The sequence below is a fragment of the Nycticebus coucang genome, chromosome 4, assembly GCF_027406575.1.
Source record: "Nycticebus coucang isolate mNycCou1 chromosome 4, mNycCou1.pri, whole genome shotgun sequence".
NCBI lineage: Eukaryota > Metazoa > Chordata > Mammalia > Primates > Lorisidae > Nycticebus > Nycticebus coucang.
This window is the reverse complement of record NC_069783.1, coordinates 121,891,380-121,897,339: the sequence shown is the minus strand read 5'-3', so window position 1 is coordinate 121,897,339 and position 5,960 is coordinate 121,891,380.

The window sequence follows — 5,960 nt, the reverse complement described above, 5'->3', positions numbered from 1 at the left end:
CTGGACATTCTTGCCTCATTTCTGATCTGAGTGGAAATGTTTTTAATTTTACACCATTCAATATGATATTGGCTGCGGGTTTGACGTAGATAGATGGCCTCTATCAGTTTAAGAAATTCCTTCTATGCTTATTTTGTTAAGTGTTCTGATCATGAAAGTATGACGGATATTATGAAAGTCTTTTTCTGCATCAATTGAGAGAATCGTATGGTCTTTGTTTTTTATTTTATTCATGTGATGTATTGTTTTTATAGATTTGCATATGTTGAACCAATCCTATACCCTGGAATAAAACCAACTTGAACATGGTGTATAATTTTTTTGATGTGTTGTTAAATTCTGTTTGCTAAGATCTTATTGAACATTTTTGCATTGATATTCATTCATGATATTGGTCTATAATTTTCTTTCTTTGTTGGATCCTTTCCTGGTTTGGGAATCAGGGTGATATTTGCTTCATAGAATGTGTTGGGAAGTATTCCTTCTTTTTCTATGCTTTGGAAAAGGTTGTATAATATAGTTACTAGTTCCTTCTGAAAGGTTTGATAGAATTTGGATGTGAAGCCATCTGGTCCTGAACTTTTCTTTTTTTGGAGACTTTGTAATGTTGATGCTATTTCAGCAATTGATATGGGTCCTTTCAAGATTTCTAATTCTTTCTGGTTGAGTCTAGGAAGGTGGTGTGCTTCCACCTTCCTAGACAGGCATTGTTCCTGTTTCTCTATTCTGTCCAAACAATGGACAGGCATTGGTCCATTTCCTTCAGATTTTCATATTTCTTGGAATAGAGATTTTTGTAGTAATCGTTGAGGATTTTTTGGATATCTGAAGTATCTGTTATTTCTCCTTTATCCTTTCTGATAGACAATATTACAGATTTTACTTTTCTGTTTCAGGTTAGAATGGCCAAAGGTTGATCAATTTTATTAATCTTTAAAAAAAAAAAAACAACTTTTTGTTCTCCTTGATCTTCTGAATGATTCTTTTGTTTTCAATTTCATTTAATTCTGCACTAATTTTGGTTATTTCTTTTCATCTGCTGAGTTTGGGGTCAGGATGTTCTTTTTTTTTCTGGTTGCTCGAGATGATCCATTAAGTTGTTGGCTTCCTTTCTTTTTGTGTTTTTTGATGAAGGCTTCCAATGCTATAAATTTCCCTCATAAGACTGCCTTTGCAGTATCCCACAGGTTTTGATAATTTGTGTCTTCATTATCATTTTGTTCCAAAAATTTGTTAAGTTCCTTCTTAATCTTGTCTTTGACCCAGCTTTTATTCAGCCTAAGACTATTTAGTTTCCATGACTTTGTTTGAGTATGTTGCTGTTCAGTTCAACTTTTATTCCATGTTGGTCTGAGAAGATACAAGAAATAATTTCTATTCTTTTAACTTTGCTAAGGTTAGACTTGTATCCTAGGATATGATCAATTTTGCAGGATGACCCATGGGCTGATGAGAAGAATGTATATTCAGTTTTATTAGGATGAAATGTTTGGTAGAGGTCTGTTAAGTCCATTTGTTCTAGGGTCAGGTTTAAGTCTAATATTTCTTTGTTTAGTTTCTTCTTGGAGGATCTATCCAAAACTGTCAAAGGGGTATTAAAATCTCCAGCTACCATAGTGCAGGAAGATAACAAGTTGTTCATATCCTTTAGGGGTTGCTTTATAAATTGAGGAGCATTCTGGTAGGGTGCATAAATGTTAATAATGGAAATCTGTTCATGTTGTGTGTTTCCCTTGACAAATACGTAGTTACCATCCTTATCTTTCTTTATCTTTCTGGGTTTAAAGCCAATGGTATCTGCAACTAAAATTGCATCACTGCTTCTTTCTCGTTTCCATTTGCCTGTATTATAGAAGTCTATCCCTTCACCCTGAGTCTATTTTTATCCTTTAAGGTAAGATGAGATTCTTGTATGCAGCAGATATCCATTCTGAGTTTATGTATCTGTCAGCAAGCCTGTGCTTCTTTAGAGGACAATTTAAACCATTCACATTAATTGAGAGAATTGATAAGCCTGCTTGTGTTTTGGGTGTCCTGTTTTTCAGATGTCCAGTAGACATTTTTAATCCTTTCACCACTGTGGAAGTTGGGTTTTGTTCAAAAATTTCTGAGTGAATTTACTTTGGTGGTAGAGCATTGTGCTGGTCATTGTGGAGGATAGGTCTGAGAATATCCTAGAGAGCTGATTTAGTTATGGCAAATTTCTTCAACATGTGTATGTCATTAAAGTATTTGATTTCTCCTTCACAAATGAAACTCAGTTTAGCTGGATACGGGATCCTGGGCTGAAAATTGTTTTGTTTTAGGAGATTAAAGGTCAATTGCCATCCTCTTCTGGCTTGAGATATGCAGTCATCTGATATTTCTCCCTTTGTAGGTGATGCTTTTCCTATATCTGGCTGCTTGCTGAATTTTCTCCTTCATCTTAACTTTGGCAAAGTTAATCACAATGTGTCTAGGAGATGCTTTATCTGGAATGAGTCTTCCTGGGGCTCTGAAACTGTCTACTATCTGAATTTCTGTATCTCTTGCAATGCCTGGGAAATCCTCCTCCAAAATATCTTGGAATAGAGCATCTGTACCTTTAGGACCATCTTTTGGAGTGATCCCACAACTCTCTCAGGGAATGATCAGTTTGTCTGATCAGTTTGTCAATTTCTTGAGACAAACTCTTTGGATTTGAGAACTACTCTTTGGATTTCAATTTCTAACTTTTCTTCCATTCTATTCATCTTATTTGTCATCCATATTCTGAATTCGATTTCTGACATTTCAGCCATTTGTTTATGCATGGCATCTTCAGTTGTATCTCCTTTGTCATTCCTTGTGTGTGTGGGTGGGGGGGTTGATCTACTCTGGTAATTCATGTTGCCAGAGTTCTTCTGTTGGTTCCACACTATGTTTATTTTCCACTATTTTGTTATTAGAACTAGTAGGATGAGCTTGAATTGGAGTTCCCAGGTAATAGAGATAATCAGCCCTTACCAAAGGGCTAGGCTTTGTAATTGTGGCTAATCTCCTACAACCTTACAAAGGCCCCTTTCAGAGTTTTGGCTGGAGACTCTGAGCACCTACTTGGTGAGATAGCACAAGCTAGCTCTGTTTTGATATCAGCCAACCTCTATACCCTATACTAAGAAGCCATGGTATTAGACAGCTGTGGTGCCCAGCCCCGACCCTTCAGTTCTTTTCCACTACAGAACTTTGAAGGTCAAGTTCAGAGTTTCCCCAGGTGGACAGCCCCAGCCAAGAGTTCCAGTTAAATTGTCTCAGGCAGTGCAAACCCTGCTCAACAGAGAGGAATCCAAGAGTCTCCAACAGCACAATTGGAGCCAGGGATCCATGCCCCTGCCTGTCAGACTCAGTCCAAACAGTTGTCTGCTTCTCTGTTCACAGGCCCAGTTAGAGCCAGGGACCACGCCCCCACCCCCAGTCTCAGTCCACACCTAGCAAGCCTCTACTTGCCAGACCAGTTAGAGTCAAGGGATCACACCCCCACCCCCACTGTGCTCATAGGCCGAGTTTGAGCTGGGGACCACGCCCCTGCCCCTCATTCTCAGTCCACACCTGACAAGCCTTTGCTCCCCAGCAAAGCTGGAGTCAGGGTATTATGCCCCCTACTGCAGGTCTCAGTCCATTCCTGGAGGCCTGCCGGCTCTGTCAGAGTCAGGGGACAACACCCTTGCCATCAGGTCCCCGTCCACATCTGGCAAACCTCTGCTACCTGGCCCAGCTGGGGCTGGGACAAGCCCAGCCTGCCAAACTCAGTCCACATGGTGCAACTAGTCTCCTGCTGTGGGTGCTGTCAGAGCCCAGGGTTTCTGCGCCCCCTCCCACCAGACACAGCCCAAACAGAGAGTCAATACCACCACTGGCTGGGCAAAGGCTGCCCAAAGTCATAACCAGGGGACTGCTCCTCCTCCTCCCAAGTGTCCCTTTCTTCCCACACCCTCTCTCTTTCCCACTAGTCACAGATTCCATCCTGATGGTTGGTGGTCCACACTATGCCCAGATCTCTCAGGAAAAGACCAAACACTCTGCACTCTGCAGGGGGCAGAACTTCAGACTGCCATGAGAGGGGAGAAGGGTGGATTGGGAGTTTGGAATTGTGGGGGGAAATATCTGATCAATTGTATGCCTGGCAGGGTGGTGTCTAGGTTCTTTTTTTTTTTTTTTTTTTGGTGTCTAGGTTCTTAAGTGGGACCTCACTGGAGAAAGAGATCTGGTATTTAGTGGCTCTCTCCAGTGAAGTAAAATGAGAGGTATTTAGTTCCCTGCTCACTCACAGAGAGCCATGGCAGGCTTCCGGCTTCAGGGAGTGGTCTCCCATCCTCTAGTCAATGGTTTTGTACCTGTAATTTGTTTTCTTGAATGCTGTTCCTTGGAGTTACAGCTTGCTGAACTTCTTGGCTCAGGTCCCCCCCTTTGTCTTCATAGAGTGCGATTCTGTCCAGTTTTTCTCTCTCTGGCCAGGAGCCTCTGCCGAGGGTTGCTACCAATCAGCCATCTTCCCAGAATACAATTTTTCTATTTTTAGTAGAGGCAGGATCTTGCTCTTGCTCAGGCTGGTTTTGAACTCCTGAGCTCAAGCAATCCAGCCACCTTGGCCTCAAAGAGTGCTAGGATTACAGGTGTGAGCCCTCACACTCAGTCTTTTGTGTTTTTATGAGAATTTCTTTAATGTATACTTTACCTTCAAGTGGGTTGTTCAACATTTCTGAATCATTTGAATCTACTTATTTTAGACAAGGAAGCTAACAGATTGAAGATTAATCATTAATCTTCAGACTATTAAAAATGAACTTGTAACTAGCAAGATAAAAGCCTTGTAAAAATAGGCTGGCAGGTTGGCTCCCACTTAGCACTTTGAGAAGCTGATGTGAGTGGATTGCTTAAGCTCAGAATTTTGAAACCACCCTGAGCAAGAGTGAGACCCCCATCTCTACCAAAAATAGGGAAAAAAATCAGCTGGGCACCTGGGGCAAAAGGATCACCTGAGTCCAAGAGTTTGAGGTTGTTGTGAGCTATGATGACACCATAGCACTCTACCCAGGGCAACAGGGTGATACTGTCTCCAACAACAAAAAGGCTCATAAAAATAGCAAACAAGAGCACATGATTTTAAATATACATAAACATAAAACTGTCAGTGTTTAAAGTTTGATCAGGGCATAGAAAAATAGGTCCTTTCATATACTATTGATATGAGTATAATCCATGGGATCATTTTGGAGAGCAGTTTCCCAGTATTAGAATTGAAAATGTATATACCCTTTGACCTATTTTAATATATAAAACCTTTGACCTATTTTAATATATAAAATTTACTCTACAAAATTTCTTGCAAAACATATAGAAAAATGTTCACTGAAGCACTTTATAATAGCAAATAACCAGAAATAATCTAAATATCACAGTAAGGAACTAGGCGACTGGTTAAATATTAAAAATGGAACTTTCATAAAATCGAGTATTTCTAAATAATAATGTATATTGTGGTGATTGGTTAACAAAGATATATTACATGAAGTACATTGCTTTGGGGAAAAATGTGGAACAATGTATACCAGCATGTATTAAGACTCATCATACTTTTTTTTTTTGTAGAGACAGAGTCTCACTGTACCGCCCTCGGGTAGAGTGCCGTGGCGTCACACGGCTCACAGCAACCTCTAACTCTTGGGCTTACGCGATTCTCTTGTCTCAGCCTCCCGAGCAGCTGGGACTACAGGCGCCTGCCACAACGCCCGGCTATTTTTTTGTTGTTGTTGCAGTTTGGCCGGGGCTGGGTTTGAACCCGCCACCCTCGGCATATGAGGCCAGCGCCCACTCACTGAGCCACAGGCGCCGCCCTCTCATCATACTTTTTTAACAGTAAATGTGCCAACATGTATATATGTATTTTCTTCTGCAAAAAAAAAAAAAACAGAAGAAACCAGTAAATGTCACTGAGGAGAAAC